The 27,545-nt window shown below is 36.3% G+C and overlaps 2 pseudogenes across 1 annotated transcript; both read right to left on the bottom strand.

The window, feature by feature from the left end:
* Positions 1-17,262: 17,262 nt before the first annotated feature.
* On the bottom strand, positions 17,263-21,824 carry LOC115985086 (annotated as a pseudogene).
* Positions 21,825-24,305: 2,481 nt separating this feature from the next.
* On the bottom strand, positions 24,306-25,749 carry LOC115988052 (annotated as a pseudogene). Its single transcript, XR_004091305.1, has one exon. The product of XR_004091305.1 is annotated as a hydroquinone glucosyltransferase-like (transcript).
* Between the last annotated feature and the right edge of the window lie 1,796 nt (positions 25,750-27,545).

Below are 27,545 nucleotides of genomic sequence, written 5' to 3'. Positions count from 1 at the left end.
GTAATCTTGGTATGGAATCTTTTAGGAAGAGATCAAAGCGTCTTCCTTACCATATTAGGATTAGGAATTTTCTCTCCTATATTGAAGGCAGAATTCACATTTGTGAGCATAGCGACTTCCTCCTTCTAGGAAAAAGGGGGGCAGTATGCCTCTGCCGAGTGGACTAGGGTAGATAAAATATTAGAGTTGCCACTTAGATTAGGTCTAGGAACCATTTAATAGTGCCCTTAGTGGAAGGACTAAATCTTACTATTAGAGTATGGGTTTGGAGTTTAGGTATAGTTTTGGGAAGGTGTTAGGTACCTAAAACCGCTTGACTCATAAGTCGGCTTCCACTCATTGTGTCTTACATCTTAATCTCATTAAAGGCACATTTGATATTGCATTCTATACTCATATACACACTAGCATACATCTAAGTATATAACATGGCATTTCATCGCGAACCCTAACATACATCTATCATGCTTCTCACATCATCATAAACCCTAGCATACATCTATCATGGCAATCCATATCAAACCTAGCATACATATATCATACTTATCATCTCATCCAAGGTAGTATCAAGCAAGGTATCTTAAGGGCAACAAAATGGCAGCAATCAAACAAACTTGTTTACCATATTTAAAGCATGACATATAGACTTTGCATATACACATTTGTCAAGGGAAAATCAAGGTTATGTAACAAACAAATGCATGATCATGTGAAATGCATGACTCACCTTTACTTACTGTTAGGACATATGTGATTCACTTGTTAGAAACATATGTCACTATTTTATGTAATTGGCTAATCCTTTAACAAAACGTACTTTACTTGTGTTTGGGTAGATCTAGGATGTGTTTAATACTTCAAGAAACTGTGTTTCAAGATCAAGTGTTGAAGCCATGCAATTCTATCTAAGATTCAAGCTAAAAAGCACAAGTTCATTAAAGTTTGACAGCTAGCTCGACAACTAGTATCTATCGAGCTTGAAGAGCTGTTCCAGCCCTATGGCTCAACAGCTGCTCGATAGATGGCTTTTTGTCGAGATTTAAGAAAAACAGATTTTCAATTCTATTTTGACTCTAATCCATGATTATGTGTTCGGGCTTTCTTTTCTCACAACCCTAGACATATAAAATGATTATTTTAAGGGCCATCAAATGTGACATAAGTTGTACAAGTGTTGAGCAAAGTTTGTTCAAGCAAATTGTTGATTCACTAGTTCATCTCTCTTGTGAAGAAGTTACTGTGTTTGTGCATCGTAGGGTTTTGTGACCAAGTATCTTCTAGATCTTCATTGTGTGATGAATTGAAGAACTTTGTAGCCAACTACCTTCTCTAGTTGGTGATTGAAGTTGCGTACTGGGATCCGCGCAATTGGTTAGTCACGTACTGGGAGCTATGCATTACAAGGAGAGATTGTCACTACAGAACAAGTCCAATTGGGTATTGGGGTAAGGGTTCAACTATAGGTTGGTATAAGGTACCAGGATTCCTTTACTTATAACCGTTTGTTTAGATAATAGTTGATTTTTGGGAGTGGTGACTTAAAATCATCCGGTGGGGTTTTTGTCGTTTTGGTTTTCTCCATTCATAAATAAATCACCGTGTCAATTTAATTTCTGCTACACTTAGTTTAATTGGTGATTTGTTTGTGCTGCTACACGCTTTGCATGTAATTAACTTAATTAATTCACTTGGCTAAATTAATTGGTTAATTTATCGCAAGGGGTCAATTCATTTTTAGCCTATCAAGTGATATCAAAGCAGGCACACTCTGATTAGGTTTTAATCTTTGTTGTGTTGATCCATTGACCCCTGTTTGTCATGGATAGAGGACAGTCTTTAATTATACCTCCTTTATTTGATGGTACTAACTATGCATACTGGAAAGTACGCATGAGAGCTTTCTTTTCGTCTCTAGATGAGAATGTGTGGCTAGCTGTTGAGATAGGCTGAACCAAGCCAAAGAAAGCGCCGGCTGATTGGGATGAAGCCAAGATCAAGGCGGCAAACTTCAACAGTAGGGCATTGAATGCTTTGTTTAGTGCAGTCACTAATGAGGAATTCAAAAAGATATCCTCCACTGAAATTGCAAAGGAAGCATGGACCATCCTTTAGACAACCTATGAAGGAACTAAGGCTGTCAAGGATTCGAAGTTTCAGAGGCTCACTACAAGCTTCGAAGAGATTAAGATGGTGGAGGATGAGTCATTTGATGAGTTCTATACCAAGTTCAAGGACATAATGAACTCAACTTTCAATCTTGGGGAAATCATTCCTGAACCCAAGATTGTGAGAAAGGTGCTCAGATCTCTACCTGAGAGATTCCATGCCAAAATTACGACAATCGAGGAGTCAAAGGACATTGACAAGATTCCTTTGACAGAGCTGGTTGGTAATCTGCAGACTTACGAGCTAGGGTTAACAAGGATTGGTAAGTTAGGCAAAAGCAAGAGCATAGCCTTGAAGGCCAATATCAGTGACATGGATGAGTCTTCAGACGATGAAGATTCTAAGATGAAGTCCTACATCACTAGGTAATTCAAGAAGTTCATGCAGAAGGGCTTCGACAAGGACCATAGGCAATCTAGTTCTTCTTAGTTCAAGAGTCAAGACAAAGATGCTAGGGATGACGATCAGTACACTGTTCCCGTAGGACCTAAGTGCTTTGGGTGTCAAGGCTTCAGTCACATGAAACAGGAGTGTCCTACATATCTCAAGAGCATTGGGAAGAGTAAGGCACTTGCTGCTACTTTGAGCGACACTGAGCTTGAGGATGATTCCGACAATGAGGATGACGGAATCCTGAATGCCTTCACTGCTATTATCAATCCTACTGAGGGGATTGTTGAAGATGTGGATGAAGAAGAGGAATTGGTGGAGTCCAAGTTTGAGAAGATGGATGATCAAGATGATATCCACACAGCCTATGAAAAACTATACAAGCTTTTTGAGAAACTTTATAGGCTGGCCACCAAAAAGCTCAGTGATGTGGGACTTGATCGTGAAGAGCTTTCCACAAAGTTTGATGAAGCTAATCAGACTATTGGAGTACTGAGGTTTGAAAATAATTTCTTGGCTGAGAAGACCAAGAAGCTTGAAGCGGAGTTGTTCCAAGTCAAAGCTCAATTGGAGAGGACTTCAAGTGCAAAACTTGATGAGATGCTCAGTCTTCAAAAATCTACTTCTAATCAAACCGATTTAGGGTTTGATTTCTCTTCTCCTAGTACTGCTTCTACTAGTACTTCTGTTTTTGTTCCTCCTGCTAATAATGTTAAAATTAAGAACAAATTTGTTAAAAATGAATTAGCTAGTGAGAACTTAGACAAGAGTAAATCTATTTTAGGAGCACCCCCTAAGCAAGATAGAAGGAAGCTAAAAACCCTAGGGCTAAGAAGGCTAACTCTCGAAAGTTTAAATAGAAGAAGCAGCATCTCTGTCATCATTGTGGAGTTGCCGGTCATACTTGACCAAATTCCTATAAGTGGTTAGCCACTTAACAGAGCAACGACATGATAGCTCTGGAAGCCAAAATCAACTTCAAACCTCTCTTGCTCCCCTTGAAGATCTTTTCAAAACCCTCATGTTCCTTTCAAACTTGAACGGTTTCAATTCTTCCCCCTCACTACCGGTTTAAGGGTTTAATCAAAGGAAATATTCTTCCAAGGTGTGAAAGGAAAATGACTCCAAGTGATTCTATCAATTTATTCTATCAATTTCTTCTCTCTCTTCATGTTTTTGTTTTTGCATAACTTGTGTGTTTTGCTTTTATTTTGAGTTAGTCTAGTTTTATGCTTTGCTTTGTTTAACATGTTTTTGTTTATTTGTTTTCAGTTTTGTATTATTTTGTTTTTCATAAAAAAAAAAAAAATTTGAAAAATCAAAAAATACAAAAACAGTGTATGTTTTGTATACATTGGTACTTGTGTACCTTGGATGGCCATTGAAACAAAGTTTTCAAAACTCTGTATCTCTTGTGGCTTAAATGAGCATCTCTATGCACAACTAAGCAAGTGAGTTTTATGGCTCATATTTGTAATGAGTAAGGTTAAATGATTCCTGTACTTAACACTCGTATCACTAATATAACAAAAATTGTTGGAATTTCATTATGTTCTCCTTCTATTTGACTTGAATTGTCTTATTCTCCTCTCTTTAATCATGTAAAGGCTCCTAGGTGCCTTGCCTTTCATCAGTATTATTTTTCTTTTTCGTTTTTTTTTTTTCTTTTTTCTTTTTCACGTTGTGTAATTGAGAACTGTCAAAAGCAAATGGGACAGCAAAGAAGCAATTAGCCAATTAGTGTAAACTAATAATAGAGGTTTTGCCTTTTATGAGCCACTTCAAAAGGCAAATGCAATCGAAATCCATAGAGAATCAATTATAGAGTTTTTTATATTTAAAACCCACTACCAAATTTTCCCACTAACATTATAAAAGAAAAAGCAGTCTCAACTCTAAAGTCACGCGAACGACTGTCGTGGAAATCGAGGTTACTTTAGTGAAATCATAAAATATGGAGACCCCTTGACAAACGACAAAATTGTTCAAGCTGTAAATAATTTATAAATTTTGAATATATTTAGTTTAACAAAATGTGAGAATTGTAAGACTTGTTTTTCATATATATTACTTTTGTAAATTGAAATGAGAAGTGTTATGTCAATAATGTTTTCACAATATTTTTACAACAAGTTATAAGTGGTTAGTTGTTATTAATTGAAATTTGAAACTATTATTGAGATTACTTTTTTGCCCCTACAATAACAACAGTTACAATGTTTTGTCAAACAATACAAAATTGTGCAGGCGATAAATAATATATAGATTTTAAATGTATTTAGTAACTAAATTAGATTTTAGTTTGACAAAATATGAGAATTGTAAGTCTTGTTCTTCATGTATACTACTTTTGTAAATTGAAATAGTATAGAAGATTCTCATACAAAGCTAAAATAATGACTACCATGTGGTTCAAAAACATAATGATTAAAAACAGAAATCTGTAAGATTTTTATTTTTATTTTTGTTTTAAATGGCAGGTTCAAATTTTGGTTAAATGAATTGTAAAGTGTGTTTTTCATGGTGTAAAAGTGAGAGGGTAGAAGATTGTGGAAAGAAAATGAAAGATGGATAGGTATTTTCTTGTTTAGTAAAGTAAAATATGTAAGAAAAAAATGATGGACAGTTATTTTCTATTGGACTCATTATTTCTAATCTTCATGTAATTGGAAGAAAATAGGAGAAAAATGCCTTACATAATGGCTGGTTTGGATGGAGGGTGGAGGGAGAACAGAGTTATTTGACGATATTTTATTCCTCTAATTAATTCCATACAAGTACAAATATATAAACAAAATTTAGTTACAAAATTGGTTGTACCTTAAGGTTATATACAACCTTACTCAATATCTTTTTGTTGGAAGTAAATTTTGACAAATCCACCATTGAATTGCATTTTCTTCTTATATCCTCCATACTAGTAAAATTTCTAGAAAATTAAATAAAAATAACTATATCATCAATAAATTGTTTAAATCACAAGTTTTTAAAGTTTAAAATTATGCATAAAATATAATCTTATAGATTATAAAGCAAATAGTCATTTTAGTTAGGTAGCTTTGTCCAAAAATCATTTGACTTTTAAGTGTTATATATATATATATATATATATAGGTATATAGGTATATACAAGGCTATGTTCTAATAATGGTACAGGGTTGGAGAGTATTCATTTGTAAAATGAATAAAGTGGAAAGTACGCATGAGAGCTTTCCTGTAGTCTTTAGATGAGAAAGTGTGACAAGCTGTGAAGATAGGTTGGACCAAGCCTACAGAAGCGATGGCCGACTAGGATGATGTTAAGATCAAGGCGGCAAACTTCAACAGCAGGGCATTAAATGCTCTATTCAGTGCAGTAACTAATGAGGAGTTCAAGAAGATATCCCTCATTGAAACTGCAAAGGAAGTATGGACCATCCTCCAGACAACCTATGAAGGAACCAAGGCAGTCAAAGACTCAAAGCTTTAGAGGCTCACTACCAGCTTTGAAGAGATCAAGATGGAGGATGATGAGTCGTTCGATGAGTTCTATGTCAAGCTCAAGGACATAGTGAACTCAGCTTTTAATCTTGGGGAAGCCATTCCTGAACCCAGGATTGTGAGAAAGGTGCTTAGATCTTTGCCTGAAAGATTCCATGCCAAGATTACCACAATTGAGGAATCAAAGGATATTGACAAAATTCCTTTGACAGAGTTAGTTGGCAATCTGCAGACCTATGAGTTGGGTTTAACAAGGATCGGGAAATCGAGCAAAAGCAAGAGCCTGGCATTGAAGGCCAAGAGCAGTGATACTGATGAGTCTTTTGATGATGAAGATTCTAAGATGAAGTCTTACATTACCAGACAATTCAAGAAGTTTATGAAGAATGCCAATGCAAAGGGCTTCAACAAGGACCGTAGGCAATCTAGTTACTCTCAGTTCAAGAGTCAAGACAAAGGGAAGAAGGATGCTAGGGATGACGGTCAGTACACTGTTCCCTCAGGACCAAACTGCTTTGGGTGTCAAGGCTTCGGTCACATGAAACAAACGTGCCTCACATATCTCAAGACCATTGGGAAGAGTAAGACACTTGTTACATTGAGTGACACCGAGCTTGAGGATGATTCCAAAAATGAGGATGATGGAATCTTGAATGCCTTCACTGCCACTGTCAATCCTACTAAGGGGATTGTTAAAGATGTGGATGAAGAAGAGGACTTGGTGGAGTCTAAATTTGAGAAGATGGATGAACAAGATGACATCCATACAACATATGCAAAGTTATACAAGGTCTCAGAAAAGCATGAGAAGTTGTATAGGTTGACCACCAAGAAGCTGAGCTGATGTGGAGCTTGAGTGAGAAGAAATCTCTACAAAGTTTAATGAAACCAATCAGACTATAGGAGCACTAAGGTTTGAGAATAACTTCTTGGCTGAGAAGACCAAGAAGCTTGAGGCAGAACTGTTCCAAGTTAGAGCTCAGCTGGAAAGGACTTTAACTGCTAAGCTCAATGAGATGCTCAGTCTTCAGAAATCTGCTTCCGATCAAACCGGTTTAGGGTATGATTTCTCCTCTTCTAGTATTACTTCTGCTAGTACTACTATTTTTGTTCCTTCTGTTAATAATGTTGAAACTTAGAACAATGAAGTTAAAAATGAATTAGCTAGTGAGAACATAGATAAGGGTAAGTCCATCTTAGGAGCACCCCCTAAACTTGTTAAGAATGAGACTAAAAACCCTAAGGCTAAGAAGGGAAACTCTCAAAAGCCAAAACAGAAAAAGCAGCATTTCTGTCATCACTGTGGCGTAGTTGGACATACTCGACCTAATTGCTACAAGTGGCTAGCCACTCAAACGAGAAACAACATGATCGCGTTAGGAGATCAGAATTAGCTTCCATCCTCTCTCACTTCTCTTGAAGATCTTCTCAAAGCCCTCATGTTCCTTTCGAATTTGAATGGTTTTAACTCTTCCTCCTCACCTCCAGATCAAGGGCTCTCTAAATGAAAAAGTTCTTCTAAGGTGTGGAAGGAAAAGGGCACCAAGTGATTCTGTCACTTCTTCTCTCTCCCCTTTTCTTGTTTTTGTTTTTGCATTACTTGTGTGTTTTGCTTTATTATTTTGAGTCAGTCTAGTTTTATGCATTGCTTTGTTTTATTTAACATGTTTTTATTTGGATTAGTTTTCAATTTTGTTTTATTTTGTTTTTCATATAAAAATTTAAAAAATTGAAAAATACAAAAACAGTGTGTGTTATGTGTACATTGGTACTTGTGTACCTTGGATGACCATTGAAACAAAGTTTTCTAAACTTTGTATCTCTTGTAGCTTAGATGAGCATCTTTATGTACAATTAAGCAAGTGAGCTTTGTAGCTCGTGTTTGTGATGAGTAAGATTAGGTAATCACTTGTACTTAACACTTGTATCACTCTTTTTGACGGGAAGGACTAGAAAATTCTAAGAGAAAGGTATAAATAACCATCTCACCACTATTTCCTACCAATCATGAAATGACATCTGTATGCTTCAGCATAGCAAAAGTGCAATGTCAAATGCTTAACATCATTGGATATTTCTTTTCTATCTCTTAAATGCCCATGTATGATATGCTTATTAAAAGAAAAATATGTAAAGAAAAATAAAATGTAAAAAGATCAAAATGCTTTATATGATTGCAAGCATGTATTCTAGGAGACATGGGAGTTATAGGATGTTCCTCGAAGGTGATAGTCTCCATCAAATAGTTATGATTGTGTGTGAGTTAAAGTGATTTTCTCATATTTCAAATCGTCAAAACATGTAGACACTTATGCAATCTTGCGATGTTTTTCACACACAACACGCAATATTCTTTGCTACTCTTGATATATGTGTAGGTACAATGTGATTTGGTTATCACAAGGTTTACATGTGTTAATGTATGCTTACTAAACTGTCTTGACTTGTTTTTGAAATATAAAATTGGTTAGACTTGTTTAGTGTGTGTGTGTGTGTTTTGGAATCTATGTGCTTACCATTTTTTTGTTGAGAGATGACTTTGAGAGTTCAAAATGATTGTTTGTATCCTTGGTTGAGCTGCATGTTTGATTGCATTTATGTTTGTGTTTTTCTCTTCTTTGAAAAATTGTTTTTAAGCAATCTCGACAGCTCCTCGACATCTCTTGACACCTAGCTTTTCTATCAAGCTCTTCAGTTACTTTTTATCACAATCTTGACAACTCTCAATAGCTAGGTCGATCGATCAAGCAACTTTCTATCCCCTCGATAGCTCCTCGACAAATCCTTGATCCATCGAGCTTCTTTTTGCCTTGGACACTTGCTCGATAGCTACATCTGTCGAACCCTTTAAAGCTCGACTCCTGTCAACACCTCTCAATCTGTCGAGAATTACTGAGCTTGTATATAAAGGGTTCTCATGATCTCAAACTCATTTCGCTCGATCTCTCTTGATCTCTCTTGTCTCTTCACCTCCCAAAACCTCTCTCACTCACTCTAAACCTCTTCCTCAAGGATTTTTGGGCCTAGATCAAGTTTTTCTTCACTTGGTAAGGGTCCTAATCCTTCTTTTTCATGCATTTCATCTTTTATGACCTAACTTTTGTGGTTTGATGAAAAATTTAGGGTTTTTCAAAATAAAAGAGGTTTTTGCAAAATTTTTGGGATGGGTTTTGTGTTTTTGATCTTAAAACTTCATGTATTACATCTCATGTGCATTATAACATTTTTTCATGCATTCTTAGATGTGTGTTTACTTTGTTACATACTTGTGTGCTGGTAGGATTGGATTGGGTTAAGCCCATGATGCAATTACCTTTGCATGTCACATGTTCATGCATTCCCATGCATACGTACTTTCTATTTAATATATTTTGATATATTTTGCTACTTGGGACTTTTCTGATTGTCTCTTTCTCCCTTTCTCTAATTTACATTAGTTGCGTCATGGCACCTAAGCGTAAATCTACTCCGTCCCGAAACTCTCTTCGTTCTGGGGCATCCATTTCGTCTGATCCTACTCCTTCTCCTATTTGGTTCCGTGATGAGCAAGCCCAAAAGGACTTCTCGGAGAACTTTTCTAAACGAGGCATTCATTCGGAACGCCAAGTCATTTTGTTGGACTTCTCCGACACTAACCTATCCACTGTCATTCATAGTAGAGGTTTGAGAGTCACTGTATGACGTCCCAATTAGTTGTCCATCCGTGTTGATCCAGGAGTTTTACTCCAACATGCATGGATTTGATTATTCAGTACCTCTTTTTGTTACTCGCATTTGAGGTACGCATATTGTGGTCACACCGGATGTTGTATCCGATGTGCTCCGTGTCTCGAGGGTAGAGCATCCTGACTACCCCAGTTGTGAGCGTTTGAGGACTGTGTCCAAAGATGAGCTTATGTCCGCTTTTTGTGAGCATCCCTCTAATTGAGATGAGCGTTAGTTTACTCCATGTTCGACCTTTGCTAAAGGTCCTAGATTCATGAACATGGTGATGATTTTTGTTTTGCATCCTCTTTCTCACTATAACTCCATTATCGAGCCTCGTGCTCGATTTTTGCTTTCTCTTTTAGAGTATCTTACTGTAGATTTCCCCTCCCATTTTATTCTTTCTATCATAGATGTATATAGGGATACAACGACCCATGATAAGCTTATCTTCCCTTCAGCTATCATGGGGCTTTTACGCCATTTTTCTGTTCCCTTTCCCGTTTCTAATCACTTTTCTATTATGTGTGCCATTGACGCCGCTACCGTTAAATGGAGTGAGGCGCAGCTATGTTCAAGGTGGTATGGTATGACAACTCCTCCCACTTCTTCTGCTCTATCCACCTCCGCTCCTTCTTCTTCTGTAGGTGGTGTGACTCTGGACGCGATCATGACGCAGTTTCAGTGCATGGATGCTCGCCTTGACACTCTCACTAATGAGTTGTGTCAGGTGAACACCCGTATTGGTCGTATTGCCAGACAGCAGGCTCGCCTTGGTGGCTTCATAGAGTCTCCTTCTCCTCCTCCTAAGGCATCCGAGGACGATGATGACTCCGACGACGATGAGGATGATGAGGATGGAGATGCTAGCTCACCCAGCGATGACAAGATGTCTACTTGATACTTTTACCCTTTGTCATTCGTGACAAAAAGAGGGAGTAGTTTTGGATATGAGAGTAGTCATTCTCATAGGGGAAGGGTTAGTATAGGAGATTTTTGTTAGGGGGAGTGTTGATAGTGAGAGATGTAGTAAGGTTTTTATGTATCTTTTTCTTTTCTCTCCTTTTTAGATACATTGTTCTTGTACATAGGTCTTGTGACTATTTTGACATACATTGTACTTATATTCTTTATATATTGATGTATGTTTTTCACCTACCCTTACATGTGTTGTTTCTTTTCTCTATTTATGCACATGTCTCTTATTACTTGTATGCAATCTATTATTTCTATTTCACACCAAGATGCCTTAATGAGTTTTGTTTAAGGTGTTTCAAAAATACAGGTTGTCAAAGTCTACTTGCCATAAACTCTCTTCATATAAAGTTTTTCAAGAGTTTGTGTTAGGATAGATTTTATTGTATTCAACAAGTGAATATGTGATTTATGACTTCTCTCATATCTCATTTGTTTGTTAGGAACATATGTCATTATTTTATGTAATTGGCTAATCCTTTGACAAAATGCACTTTACTTGTAATTGGGCAGATCTAGGATGTGTTTAATACTTCAAGAAACCTTGTTTCAAGTTCAAGTGTTAAAGCCATGCAAGTTTGTCCAAGAATCAAGTCAGAAAGTGCTATTCATTAAAACTCGACAGCTAGCATCTATTGAGATTTAAAGAGAGCTGTTTCAGCCTGAGGCTCGATAGTTGCTCGACAGATAAAGTATCTGTCGAGTTTTATGAAGTTCAGTTTTCCAGGACTATTTTTCATCCAATCTGTAAATGTATGTTTGAGCTTTCTTTTCTCACAACCCTAAACATATATAAGGATTATTTTAAGGGCCGTAAAAGGTGACACAAGTTGCACAAGAGCAAATTTCATAAATGTGAAGAAGAGTGTGATCGGAAACCTAGTTTGCCCTAGTTCTTGAAGAAGCTGTTGTGTTTGTACACCATAGGGTTTTGTGACCAAGCAACTTCATGATCTTCATTGTCTGGATGAACTGAAGAACTTTGCAGCCAACATCCTTCTCAAGTTTGTGATCAAGTCTCGTACTGGGATTCGCGCAATTGGTTAGTCACGTACTAGGAGCCGTGCATTGAAAAGGAGAGATTGTCACTACAAAATAAGTCCAATTGGGTATTGGGATAAGGTTCAACTGTAGGTTGGTATAAGGTACTAGGATTCCTTTGCTTGTAACCGCTTGTTTTGATAATAGTGGATTTTCGAGAGTAGTGACCTTAAAATCACCTGGTGGAGGTTTTTGCCGTATAGGTTTTCCCCATTCGTAAACAAATTACCGTGTCAATTTTATTTTTGTTGCATACTTAGTTTAATGGGTGATTTGTTTGTGCTACCATGCTTTGCATGTTAATTTAATTAATTAATAAATTTGGCTAATTAATCAATTAATTCATCACAAGGGGTCAATACGTTTTTGGCCTATCATAAGTGAATTGAACATTGAACAAGACATTGTAAAAGACAAAAATTAAAAATTAAAAAATAATTAAAGTTATTGGGTTTAACCATGTTTTTTGGTTGGTGTTAGTATATAAATGAGTATTTCTTAAGGACCATCCTAGAAAAAGAATTTGGAGCCAGGAGCCATCACTGTCATGTTAATAATAAATAATTCTTTTTATAAAAGATTTTGTAAAAATTTATTTAGTTTTAGTATTTCTCTTTTCAGGAAGTGTTACATCTATAATATATTCGTAACACTTTCATAACAAATTTTATGTGCTAAACTGTAATTAGTTCTAATTTGAATCTATCACTTAAATTACTTTTTTGCTCGTCAATAACAACCAATAACAACATACCACTTAGAATTTATTGTGAAAATATTGTGAAAATAACATTTCTCTTTTTCATGAAGAATACAAAATTATTATCTTAAAATTTGAAACCCAATAATTTTGGTAGAATTAATCTTTGTAAGATAAAATTTTATCAACACTTACCTTTTAAGTGAATTGATTCATGATTACAAATTATTTCACAACTTTTTTGTTACGCCTTTGACATGGCAGACTATGAGTGGTTATTTTTTACTTATACATGTACCCACAATATTTTCTCCATTACATTCTCTACAACATCACAATTGTGAAAAAAAAAATTGTGAAATAATTTAGGGGCTGTTTGGATTTGTTGTTTCCATAACTCATAACTCTGTTTCCATAAATCATAACTCAAAAATGGTAGGACCCATGTATGAGAAGTCCATTTGGATTTTGTTTCCTTCACTCAATTCTCTGATTTTTAAGTGATGAGTTAGAGAAATTGAAAACACATTTTAAATGTTTTTAGTTTCCATAATTATGTTTTCAATGAAATTTTTGTAATAAACCTACTGTTCAGCCGCAATGTTGGACTTTTTTGGTTTTTTACTTTATTTTTTTGAAACAAAGCCCAGCCGCAATGTTGGACTTTTTTGTTTTTTTTTTTTGGAAACAAATTAAGTAACGCAAAACTGGGTGATGAGTGCCAAATGGGTAGGATTGGAGAAGTTGGGGTATTTTAAGTGATGAGTGATGAGTGACGAAAATTGAGTGAAGAGTGATGAAAAAAAAAATCCAAACAAGGCCTTATGTTCGTACTTCTAATACAGGCACAAATAGGCTTCATCTTCTTATTTATTTTTCTTTTCTTTTACTCTCCTCCACACAAACCCACACACACAGGTGTCTCTCTCTCTCGCAGGCATCCCTTGAGCTGGAAAACGCACTTTTGGCCCCTTATGGTCGAACCAAACGGGCACGAAGTCTGTGTCATGGTCGTAATGGAGCACGCTATTTCAGGGGAGCAGTCTCTTTCGACAAAGGATGAAAGTAAAAACAATGGTGACCACCTATCCCACAAGGAGGTGCTTTTGTTGTGCGTTTAGGTCGACCTTGTGGGGGTGAGTGTAACTTAACTACCTGCTCATTCTCGACATGCATATCTGGCTATTTTGCTTGACTCCGAACAACTGAAGATCCTACAATTGCGAGGGAGGATGGTGTAGTAGATGAAATGTGAGTGAGGCCCATAGTCATGGGAACTATATGCAGTCCAGGAGTGGGCATGAATGACATGGAGTCACAATGGGGCGATACATGGTCTATATGAGTGTGCATGACAGGAGGGGTCTCATTGAAATCAAAGTCGAGTCACAATGGGGTGGTACATGGTCTATATGAGTGTGCATGACAGGAGGGGTCTCATTGAAATCAAAGTCGAGATCAAATGATGGCAGAGTAAGTGAAGATGAGCAAGGTCAGAAAATGTACATCGGGTGGGTGAAGGGATCTCGGGGTGAGAAGATGCATAAGCAGTGGATAAAGGGATCTCTAGGTTAGGAACTGCATGAGCAGTACGTGGAGGGAACTCTGGGGCAGGAGATGCATGTGGGGGTGGAGGGAACTCTAGGGCAAGAGATGCATGTGGGGGTGGAGGGGGATCTGCCCTACTGACAACCTAATGGGGTGCAGCACGTTGACCATGGCTATGGCTGGCAAGAGTTGAGCTCGTGCTTGGTCGTCCAATATCTTCTGGCATTTCTAGATTTGCCCCATTGGTATCTTCTAAGGGAAGTTGGGCAGTTATTAGGTGAAGGCGATCCACTGCCTTAAGTATAGTTGTAATCTACTTGTACTCAAGTCTGCCTACTATATAACGTGTCAACATTTGCTTGTGACTAGCAACCTGCAAGTAAATAAATACAATTAGTACATCTAACACAAAAATGGTGATACGCAACAAAATTTGAAAAGAAGTAACAAAATTTGAAAAGAAAGGTCGAAGCAATTACCATAATAAGAAGTGCAGCACTAGTGTGGTCGACAAACCTCCAAGTCACCCTATCGTACCAATGGAAGTATGGATGAGTAGGCGACATATCACCCTCTAGTCGTGCTCCATGACATAGTGATTGTGCTCGACTATTCCATACTTGGATATGGATTCTGTGTTTGTCCCTTCAATTCACTTCGGTCTTCCCCTTCAGGTCTATTTTGTGAAAGGCGTAGTCAGTATCAACATTTGGGGGCATTTCTTGTACCATCCTAAACTGACGACCAACACGGTCCAGTGTATATTTCTCTACTAGCCAAAAACACACAAGCGGCACCCTCGCCGTCCACACATCCCTTCCTACAACACAGATCGCAGGCAGGTGACCTAATTCAACTTCATATGGTTGCCACACCACTTGAAATAGCCAAATAAGAGGGCAGCACATTATACAATGTTCCATTATTTTTGACTATGAGCTATTTTACAGTTATAACAGTATACAATAGTCATAAACAATAGAAGAAACACAATTTAGGTACCTAGTTGGGATGCAAAGAATCTAGAAGCTGCTGGTACCAGAACACACAAATTTTTGCGGGGCTATTCTTCATGCTCACAACCCACACAGTCCTACAATTAAGAAAGGAGTCAATATCTACCAATTATGCAATCTAATAAAAAAGAAAAAGGAATTGTATGCTGATGGAAGCTGAAAAAAATCCATACTATCTATTTTTCTTTCAAATACTACTACTATACTACAAAAGCATCCTTAGTTGTAGAATAATACTTGAATAATGCTAAGTTTAGTTTTTTATCAACTTAAGTAGTTGGGACAAGTAGGTCTAGACTTCTTTATCCGAAGACATAAAATTAATTGGTGAGAGAAAGGGAGAGAGAGAGAGAGAGAGTATAATAATTTTTTTTTTTATTCATCATTCAATGATCATAATTTTGTTGGCACGCTAGCTCACAAAATAATGATTACTGCTTATAGACTAGCAAGAGTGGAAAAAAAAAAAACTTTATTTTAATTCTTTTCCTTATCAATAGTTGTGGAATTCAATTAATTTTTTCCCTATGCTATTTATCCACAAAACTCAGCAAAATTATTCTAGCAAAGGATGAGTTATGAAAGAAATAAAAAAGAAGAAGAAATTGAAAGAAAGAATCTAATTAGCAAAAAATAAAACTGAGAGAGAGAGATACAAGCTTTGTATCATATATATGGCCCATTCTTCCTATAATATTCTAATTGCGAATTTTCCATTCATGAAGCGTTGTATCATATATAGTTGAAAGGAAAAATTAATAAGATGCAAGCTTCATTATCTCAAATTAGATAACACTGGAATAGTTAATACTTGAAATTGAGAATTTGAAGTAATCAACAACAGTAAATGATGGGTAATTGTAAATTTAACGTTGCATACCACTAAAGTTTATACCAATAAATGATTATCTAAACATATGATTAGTGGTCGAGTTAGAAATTAATAACACTTGTATTATACATCAATCATAACATATGACCTCAGTGGTTGTAAAACAATATCTAAAAATAAATAAAAATCCTATTAATTTTCAAAATTTGAGGAATATCAAGGTTAAAATTTTATTCTCTATGTCTAACAATGTGTCATGTCATTTAAAATTATGGATCTATTTCCAATAGAGAGAATCAGTCAAGAAAGAGACTTACTTAATAGACAATGGAGAAGGTGCTAATGGTGGGCCATATGCATCATTTGGTGGGAGGTCCATCCTTGGGCACAAAAAAGGGAATCTGAATCATGCCCAATACTAAAACAATATCAAGGCCCCACTAATTTGACTGGTAACTCTGTTGGTTGCCCTATATAACTCTTTGTACAACCATGCAAGGCAAGCGCTCCCCCAACTATCCCGAGGTGAATTGCAAAGGTCCCTCAACATCTACAACCACATCGTATGCACCCTATCGCCATACTTGTCAGCGAAAATTGTGTCTGCTAGGAGTGCTAGAATATAACACCATGCATACTGATGCACAACATCCTCTGCTACACCATTGGGCAACCCTTCGTCTACTTTTTGAAGTAGCCAGTTAATCTGGATTCGTTGTCCTTGAAGCACCATACCGTTAGTAACAATTCCAAGCAAATTCTGACATTCAGTAGCCCACACCAAGTTAGTTGTTCCAACAATTGCCTCACCATCGATTGGAATCCCCAAAAGAACCTCCACATCTTGTAATGTGATCGTTGTCTCACCATGTGGCAGGTGGAAGGTGTGGGTTTCAGGTCGCCATTGCTCAACGAAGGCCGTTATCAAGTTATGATCAATCTCTCTAAATGGGGTCCTATGCAGCCCCTCTAATCCAACTCTCTTGACAATGTCGAGGACATGATCATCCACCATTGGGCGTTATTTTTGGAACCCGTCATTACGACCACGACATTTCCGTGCCCCCAAATCCTGCACATGATAAAATAATGGTGATGAGATGAAATATGCCATAACCTTTGTATATATGATTGTAGCTATTGATCCCAAAAAACAAAAATAAAGCAGTTATCAAGGGAAATTAAAATATCATCCCCCCCCCCCTAAAAAAAAGCAACAATGGGAGAAAAATAAAAGGATGCAATGCACTTGATACATTTGTTTTTAGCCGTTTATCCTGCTACTTATGCCGTGCATGCTAGTGTAAACATTGCCACAATAGCAATCCAACCCATTACCCACCATGTTTACAACGAATACATACATCAAAATCTGATTCTCTCTGGCTCTCACAACTCAATGTTTTTAATTATCTAAGTGTAACCTTTATGTAAGGGTGTGCAACAGTCAACCAATCTAACTCAACCCAACTAATGGGCATGACTATGCATTCAAAGCTAGTAATACCATTGACAAACTTAGAATTTTAGAAATGGAAAAAAAAAAAATCAACATAATGTAAAAGGATAAGAAGAGAGTATTCAGCAGGTGGTCGGTTTTAATTTTGCCTCGCCTTCCTAAACAGCGCATGATCGATGTTCTTTTAGAAACCTTAACATCGAACCCTCCATGGGACCAGGACCGAACTCATTAGGGATCTCAGCAGCAACGGTAGCCATACTGCATGAAGTTTAAGGAGTCAAGAGTAATATCAATGTATAGCCTAATTTCTTGCAAAAACGATAAGTATGACAATCATCCACAGGGAATAAAGATACATATAAAAACTCAATATGCTACCAAAAACTCAGTATAAGCTAAGTTAATTAAGCCTTCTACATTTCTCCATTTTCATTCAAATGTGTTCTGAGGAGTTAGAGCAATACTCTGACAAATCAAGAACATTGCTTATTAAGCTTGCAGAAGCATTCAAAATCCTTTTTCATTTTCTTTACAATATTCTTGACACCCCACAGCATGTGGGGTGTCATATATAATAGTAGTTTGTGGAAACATTGTCATTAAATAAGCTGCTTTTTCATATGAGTAAATACTTGAATCAAGATGGAGTGGTCCTTGAAATCAGAGTATGACCACCATAAAAAAATAATAATAATAATAAATAACAGCCTATTGGCTGTACATAGCTTTGTACAAACTCTTTCGTGTGCAAATGATGAACCATAGTACAAGCATACCATTCAAACTGAGCATAATGTATTAATAAAATAAAAAAGATGACAACTTTTAATTTTATTGAAAACTGATAAGTTACACAAATTCAGTGGATTTTACTCTTAAACCCACAACCTTAACCTCCTTAATGATCTCACAAGGGGAGGAGGTGTCATTTGGGCTAAAAGAAAATGTGACACCTACTTTAGTGCTGGAAAAAATAAATTACACTTTGAGAATAGCTAAAAGTACTAAATAAAGAAAAAAAAATTGCTGCAACTGCCACTTTTTCTTGGTGAAGACCATTTAGATTTAGAGGAACAGAAGAAGCTGTGAAAGAGTTGAAATTGGGCAGAGCCTATTATCAAAACATTATAGTTTTTTGGTTTTCATAACAATCTTTGCAGGAAATTTCAACTATGATTTTAATATAGATGATCATAACAACAACAATAATAGGAAGACTATCACCATATGCAAACATATAGTTTTGTTCACTGTTTGTGTGACAAAATCTATCTAGTACAATGCATGCCAATAGAAAATCATCCATGACCAATAAACAAAAAATGTATTGATTACAAAAATATTATTTAAGATGAAGATTTCAGATTTAGTACATCATTTTGGAAACCCTTTAATGGTTGAAACTTTTTAAAAACTAATCAATATATTTCTCCACTGACATGCCGAGTTAACTTTCTGAATTTGGTAGTATTTCATAATCATCCTCCTCTTTTCTTACAAAAATAGTGTGTAGAACCCTAAAATATTGTCCATATCAATTGTTACTAAACAATAACACAATAAAGTGCATTACTTAAAGGTAATTACAATTATTCTATTTGAAATCCCATTCCATTTCTTGGCAGTCATAATATACAAGATTCTAAGCCACCTAAAAAGTATAGCTTTCAGAGAGAGAGAGAGTATATTGATATATGTGACCACCAACTCCCATTGTAGCATGATACTGATACTCCCCTCATCACATTCACACCTCCATTATAGGCTCATCACAATCAAAAATGGTTTTGTTATGAATGCCTATCTACAATCACTAGGGACCACTTTCATTGGGTGGGTTTTTTCCATTTCCAATGAAATGTAATTAACACTACAAAATTTCAAGCCAAAAAAAGAAAAAAAGAAAAAAGAAAAAAAAAAGCCTGTAGTGTAACAAGAACACATATATGATGTATCTAAAGCAAACCCAGAAAAAAGAAATAAATCTAGAGCATTAATAAATAAATAAAATTATTTAGATCTAATCAAAGCAAGCAGATTGAGAAGGGGTACCTACCTTCAGATTGAGGTTGAGCATTGGCATGAAGATTGAAGAGTGAGAGTGAGAGTTTGAAGAGTGATGAGGTTGAGCAGTGGCGCGGCACGAGGTTTGAGTGAGAGTGAGGGTTTGAAGAGTGACGAGGTTGAGCAGTTGGTGCGAGGTTTAAAGAGTGAGAGTGAGAGACTGTGAAGACTCAGAGTGGCGAAGGTTTGAAGAGTGAGAGTGAGGGTTTGAAGAGTGAGAGACTGAGGACCGGTGTTTCGGTTTGAGTGTATTTGGGTTTGAAGAGTGAGAGACTGTGAGGACTGGTGTGGGTTTAAGTCTATTTGAGTGATCTGTTGTGAGGATCGGTGTGGGTTTCAGTGTATTTGAGTGATTTGTTGAGCATGTTTGAATTTGGGTGACATGGCTAAACAAAAACCGAGTCCTTTGGGCTTGAGTTCCATGAACAAAAATCAAGTATTTTGGACTCGATTTCCATGAACAAAAATCAAGTCCATTAGACTCGATTTCAGGCCTACGTGGACGCTTTGTCTAGCTTAGCTGCTGGTGCAATAGGAAAACCAAGTACAACTTACTCGATTTATAACCCCAAAATTGAGTCCTCTGGGCTCGATTTGTTATAAACCAAAATAGATTCAAACCTTGGCCAATTAATAATATAGTTTGAGTTTTATAGTTTTTTTTTTTTTTTTTTTAAGCTAATAAAAGCAACGGTCTAAACTTGTTGTACAAAAACTATTTTATATAGTTTTACACTTATCCCAAAAATTTTCAATCAATTTCTTTAGAGAGTGTAAAACTACAAGCATAATAAATACTACTCAAAAACCGATGACAAGTCACAAGTACTAAAACATTTTCAATCAATTTCTTTTGAGAGTGTAAAACTACTTGTGTAATAAACAATACAACTCAAAAACCAATGACATGTGACAAGGACTAAAAGTAGAACAACCAATGACAAAACACAATGTTTATTACACAAATTATTCATAATTTTACACAGTCCAAAAGAAAAAAATACTGAAAACGTAACTTTGAAATCATGATTTCCAAGTTTTGCAACAAATATAACCCAAAATATGAGTATTGTTTATTACAAACATTCACGCACTTTATATATTTATATATATATATATATATATATATCATGTCCTCAAAGCCAGGTTGATTTGTGCAATAGGATGCAAACTCAGCGAGTGCCTTTGTAGAAGATCCGTCTGCACTAACTGCTTTCTCAGCAGCAATTTGTAGGCCTTTCATATGGCTCGTAACTTTCTTGCCCTCCACTCCGACCATTAGACCCTTTATGACTTTAGCAATTTCCTCTCGGTCCACTATGCCTTTCTCGTTAGCTTTTGGTCTTAGTGCCACTTTTAGATCCTCATCCAATAAAACTGCATTCAATCTTTGTTTTGCAAAAAGTGGCCATGTAATTAATGGTATGCCATGCATGATACTCTTTAGGATTGAATTCCAACCGCAATGAGTTAAGAACCCACCCGTGGAGCTGTGGCTAAGGACTTGGACTTGTGGTGCCCAAAAGGGCATTACAAGGCCTTGTCCTTTGGTCCTCTCCACAAACCCTTTTGGTAAGAAAGCAAGTGGGTTGTTGTCATGAGTTTGGTCACTAAGGTATGCAACAGTAGATTTATTATTCGGCCTTTTTAAAACACATAAGAACTTATGACCACTCAGTTCCAATCCAAGGGCTAGCTCATTAATTTGTTCATATGAGAGGGTTCCACCACTCCCGAAACAAACCAATTGGAATAAGTTTGTGATTTTTAGCTTCTTCTTCTAAGTTCTAACAATGCTTTTACAACACTTTCTTCCAATTCCATGAAAGTATTGAGGATAATATCCTCAGCTAATCGCAGCCCATTTTCACTAGGAATAAACATTTTGTAAAACTCACCCGTTCAATCTTGAATTAGGTCCGGAAGATCTCTACCGTGAATAGGTATGCACCCTGGGAGTTTCAATGGTTCTGGTAGGTCTTCATACTCGCATGAAACTGTCTCATCTATCTTTGGCAAATGCAAAAGTAATGACAACGAAAAAGCATTTGCTAGGAAATAAATGTAAGGTGGGATGTTTAGTTCCTTAGCAACATGTAGTGCATCCATCCCAAAGATGTCAACGACCAAAGCTGTAAATTGAGTCGACTTTAACACTTCAGGAAGAGATGGCAATGAACGAGTCATGGTGACAGAAATTTGGACTTCAGGTTGCAAGCTTTCAAGGCCATCAGAGCTTACTGGAGGAAGAAAGACATGGTCTATGCTGGTGGGCAAGGTTTCGAGGACTTCTTTCATGGCTTTGGGTGGAGACCCAAATACGGGAATGATACATGTGATGTGGAAGTCGTGGTGAAGAACAAGTACCTTGGCAAACTTAACAAAAGGGATGAGATGCCCTATCCCTGGACTTGATAGAATAGCTATGTGAGGTTTTTGTTCCATATGGACAATATGTGTCAATGGCAATGTTTTGAAGATATGGATTTTGAGAGAGATTACTATGATTTTTATGGTTATGACTTGTGAGTTTGCATGGTTATATAGATGTTAGGAGTTAGGAATAGTATTAGATTAATTCGAGTATTTGGAAACCAATTGTGAGAGTATTTTAATATCACACAAAAAGTTATAATGAAACAACTTTCTTACATAGAAGAATATAATTAGCTACTTGTCACTTTCACGTAAACTCATTATTTTGACTTTCATCACTTATAAACTACCACATGAATACTTGTAGCAAAAATTAAAAATTTTTCACTAGCCCTTCAATTTCTTATTGTGGGACAACATAGACGCACTTACTAATTAAATGAGTAATTTTTATGTACTCCAGAACACAAAGAATGTTATTTCCTTCTTTCACATTTATAATGTAGTTCACTAATTAAATTCATGGTAGGGTTTACAATAAATGTGAAATTATAGAGCATTATTTCACTATGCTCCAACTAAGAGCCTAATAATTTTCCCTCACAAACCCCAAGACCCAAAGAGAGCAATTAATGTTTTGACAGTTTTTTTCATTTCCCATAAAAACTTTCTTTAAATGAATTATTAACGAATACCCTTAATAATTCTTTTTCCGTTGGCATAAGAGCATGCATCCATTGGCAAAAGATACATAACGATATAAGTTTTGTTTTTTTGTAATTGGCATAAAAGTAGTGCATGCTGCATGCGTTGACATAGCTGCAATTTTTAAATTTTTTTTTTGGGAGGCACGACCTACAAAGTTTATTGGTATTTTTTTTAAGAGAGTTCCAACCTATAATGTTCGCTCCTAATGATAGCTTTTTATCATTAGACCAGGACACCAATTAGTTTCTGGTGTAGGTAGGAATTGAATCTCAGATCTCTTATTCAACCAATAGAGACTTTACCAATTGAGCTAACTGAAATCTAATACACTACAAAAAAGGGGTCTATAGCCACGTTTCAAAAAAGGGGTCTATAGCCGCGTTTCAAAAACGCGGCTATAGACCCCAAAAACGCAGCTATAGGATATAGCCGAGTTTACAAACTAGGCCTAAACTGTGTAGCAATAGCCCCCTGCGGGTCTATAGCCACCTTTTTATAACCGTGGCTAAAGGTCAGACCTATAGCCGCATTTTTTAACTGCGGCGATAGGGACCTATAGTTGCGTTTTTAAAAAACGCGGCTATAGACCCGCTTTGAGTTGCGTTTATAACCGTGGCTATAGGCGGTGGACCTATAGCTACATTTTTAAAAACGCGGCTATCGGTTTTTTTAAAAAAAAAAAATTCTAGGGGTTTTTTTTTTTCCCTACAAAATTCAAAATTAAACACAAATCCAAAAAATTCAAAATCAAACACAAACCCAAAAAATTAAAATCAAACACAACATACTCACAATACAAACACACCCAGAAAATTCAAAATCAAACACAAACCCAAAAAATTAAAATCAAACACAACATACTCACAATACAGACACACCCAGAAAATTCAAAAAACGCGAGCTATCTACTTCATTCAAAATTTTCAGCATCTCCTCCATTTTCTTACTAACTAAACATAAAATAACACAAAAAAAAAAAAAAAAAAAAAAAACTCGATCTATAGACAAATCAGTGTGCTTGAGATGAAGAAAAAAAGAAGAAGTACCTGCAAAGAAAAAAAAAATAGTTGTGTTGGAGTGAAGAAGGAAGAAAAAAAGAAAAAGAAAGAAGAACCTAGCGTGACTTGCAAAAGAAAGGAGCAAAAAAATAAAGAAAGAAAAAGGAAAAAAAAGAAGCAACAACTCCAAAAAAAAACACAACACTGAAGAGTTACGCTGGAGGAGTGAAGAATGAAGAAAGAAAAAACAAAGAAAGAGAAACGAAGAAAGTGGGGGTAGGTGGGAAAGGGGGCATACGTGGGAAGCTGAAGATAAAGTTTTTTTGTTTTTTTATTTTTGGGGTATGAAAAATGCAGTTATAGGTCACCCTTAAAAAATTTATTCAACTGGACTTATATCCAAGTTTCTATCAGCTATAGCCGTGTTTTTTGTAAACACGGCTAAAAAAAACGTGACTAGAGCTCACATTTTTTGTAGCGTTAGTTTATTAGCTTTTGATTCTCAAAAAGAAGAAAAAATAAAATAAAATAAAAAGAGCTACAAACGAAACGTACATATCTCATTGTGACGTAACTTCAATGTAAATCTGAAAAAAAAAAATTACTAACATCAAAATTAAAAAGATCTATTTGGGCTAGCTAGACAAGTTACAAGTCTCACCTTCAGGGAGGTGTCAAATTTTGTCATTTCATATATAAATTAAGAATCAAAGAGAAATTTAATGTCACCTCTTAAAAACCAAACGATATAATTATAAAGGCATGGTATAGTCAAATATGCAATACATGATAAAGTTACAAAATAAGAAATTAAGAGTAGACAACTTGAAAGAAAAACAACTGACGAATAAAGTTGAAATGCAAGAAAAGTATCATGTACTAAAAACCAGGATGATTTTTCCATTGGGATGCTAATTCAGAGAGTGCCTTTATAGAAGAACCATCTGCACTTAGTGCTTTCTCAGCAGCAATCTTTATATCTTTCATACGATTATGAACTTTCTTCCCTTCTTCTCCAACCATGAGACCCTTTACAACTTTTGCAATTTCCTCTCGATCAATTAGACCATTTTTGTTAGTTTTTGGTCTCAGTGCCACTTTTAGATCCTCAGCTAATAATGATGCATTCATTTTTTGTTCTGCGTAAAGCGGCCAAGCAATCAATGGTATGCCTTGCATAATACTCTCTAGGGTCGAATTCCAACCACAATGAGTTAAGAACCCACCCGTGGAGCCATGGCTAAGAACTTGGGCTTGTGGAGCCCAAGAGGGCACGGCTAGACCCTGCCCTTCAGTCCTCTCTACGAACCCTTTTGGTAAGAAAGAAAGGGGGTCGTGTCGAGAGTTTGATCACTAAGGTATGCAGCATCAGCTGATTCATTATTTGGGGTTCTTACAACCCATAAGAACTTTTGGCCACTCAGTTCCAATCCCAAGGCTAGCTCATTTGTTTGATCATATGAGAGAGTCCCACCACTCCCAAAACAAACAAATAAGACAGAACCAAGTGGTTGATTTTCCAACCATCTTAAACAGTCTGAATCTGATTTGTCAACCTGATTGCTTGAACCACCTTGGATTGGTCCAATTGGATAAAGTGGGAGATTTTTAGCTTCTTCATCTAACAAAGCTTTTATGGCACTTCCTTCCAATTCCATGAAGGTATTAACGATAATTCCTTCAGCTAATCGGAACCGTTTTGCGTTGCGAAGAAACATTTTGTACAACTCACTCGTTCGATCTTGAACCGGTTCTGAAAGATCTCGACCGTGAATAGGTATGCACCCCGGAAGCTTCAATGGTTCTGGTAGGTCTCTATACTCGCATGAAACTGTCTCGTCCAGCTTTGGCAAATGAAGAATCAAAGACAAGGCGAAAGCATTTGTGGGGAAGAAACTGTAGGGTGAGATGTTGAGTTCTTTAGCAATATCTAGTGCATCAATCCCAAAAGGATCGACTACAAAAGCTGAAAATCGAGTAGACTTCAGCACCTCACGAAGAGGTGGAAGTGAACGAGTTAAGGTGAGGATAGTTTGGACTTCAAACTTTAGGCCTTTGATCTCCTCCTCCTCCAATATCACAGGAGGAAGAAAGACATGATCTATGGTGGTGGGAAGGGCTTGAAGAACTGCTTTCATGGCTTTGGATGGAGACCCAAGTACGGGAATGATACATGTGATGTGGAAGTCATGGTGAAGAACAAATTGTTTGGCAAACTCGACAAGAGGGATGAGATGTCCCATCCCTGGACTTGGTAGAAGAGCTATGTGTGGTTTTTGTTCCATTTGGACAATATACAAGTCAACAAATAATTTGAAGAGATGGTTTTTGAAAGAGAATACAATGGTTTTTATGGTTGAGACTTCGAAGGTTAGATGGTTTTATATGGTGTTAGAACTTAGGATTCGTATTTGATTATTTCGAGTATCTGAAAACTACATGTGTGACGGCATATATAGACAGAACCCCACATACACCCACTAAACCCGGCTGATTATAGGTTCTTTTTCTATCTAACTTAAAATAATAGACATTTATTTATTGTTTATTTAAACTCATTTGTTAATATGGTTTTGGTTAAATATATGTGTGTGATTATTGGATGTAGTGGAAATGAGAGAAAATCAATAAATTAAATTTATATTCCATAGTTTGACTTGACTATGAAGATAAAATAATTGGAATAGAGTAATGTTCGAAGGAGGGATAATTGGCATAAGCGTGCTTGCTTGCGTTAGTGTGACGTAGCTACAAACGTTAATTCAAAAAATAAAAAAATAAATCAAGAAGTATCTATTTAAATATTTTTTTAATATTATAAAAAAATTTTAAATTAAATAATGGCCTTGACGGCTTGACATACTTGCATATACTAGTGACGTAACTACAAACGTAAAACTCCAAAAATTGTTTAAATAATAGCATATAAACGTACGTCAGTGTGTTAGCTAGTGTGATGTAACTTCAAAAGTAAATCTAGGGAAAAAAATTACCTTTAATTAACAATTTGGGGTCATTCATCTCAAGGGGTTTCATCTTGTAATTATTTGGTGCAAATGATTTTAGTGACTACTCACATCTGAAAAAAATAATTAGGGCCTCTGAAAATTTTTGGATAACATTAAAAAAAAAAAAAAAAAAAAAAAAAAAGCTTATATTTTTTAATATAAGACTAACCCATACTACAAATATTGAGAGAAGAGAGGTTGTTATCATAGTTGTTGTTAGAAATACTGAATAAATAGTATTGTATTTCATAAGTAATAAAATATAGATGAGTGTGTAGTATAAGTATGTGTGCTATATAAGTAAATAATGTGAACCTAAAACCCATAACCTATACACGTTAACAGCTCACCTTAAACTCAAGGTAGGTGTGAGACCAATTTGAGGTTGTCAACCAAAGCACGAAAGCGTCCCTTAGGATGTGACTTGGTGAAAATATCTGCAAGTTGATCTTTAGAGGAGACTGAGAATAGCTTGAGAGCTCCATGACAAGATGATAGTGGATAAAATGACAATCAATCTCGATGTGTTTAGTTCGTTCATGGAAGACATCATTGTGAGAAATATAAATGACATTCTGGTTATCACAATAAAGAGGAGTAGCATAGGATGTAGGCACACATAAATCCTTAAAAAGCCATCGAAGCCAGAGGAGTTCATATGTGGGATCAGCAAGGGCACGATATTCCGCTTCAGTGCTAGAGCGGGCCACAATGGTTTGTTTCTTGCTTTTCCAAGGATTATAGAAGAACCAAGAAGAAAACAATAACCAGTGTAGACCTTTGATCAATGGGATCTCCTGCTCAATCAGTCTCATAGAATGTACATAGAACAAGAGGAGACAAGGCAGAGTAGAAAAGGCCATGAAAGAGAGTGCCTTTCAGGTATCGAAGAATGTGCAGGATGACAACAAAGTGAATCAATCATGGAACGGACAAAAACTAGCTCAACTAGTGAACAGCATAAGAAATTTCTAGACGAGTGACAATGAGATAAATCAGGCCACCAACCAATCATCTGTAAAGAGAGGGATTAGACAGTGGTTTCCTAGCTGAAGGAGTCAGATGTGCATTAAGTT

The sequence above is a fragment of the Quercus lobata genome, chromosome 4 (assembly GCF_001633185.2).
Source record: "Quercus lobata isolate SW786 chromosome 4, ValleyOak3.0 Primary Assembly, whole genome shotgun sequence".
Lineage (NCBI taxonomy): Eukaryota > Viridiplantae > Streptophyta > Magnoliopsida > Fagales > Fagaceae > Quercus > Quercus lobata.
This window is presented reverse-complemented; position numbering and strand designations above follow the sequence as displayed.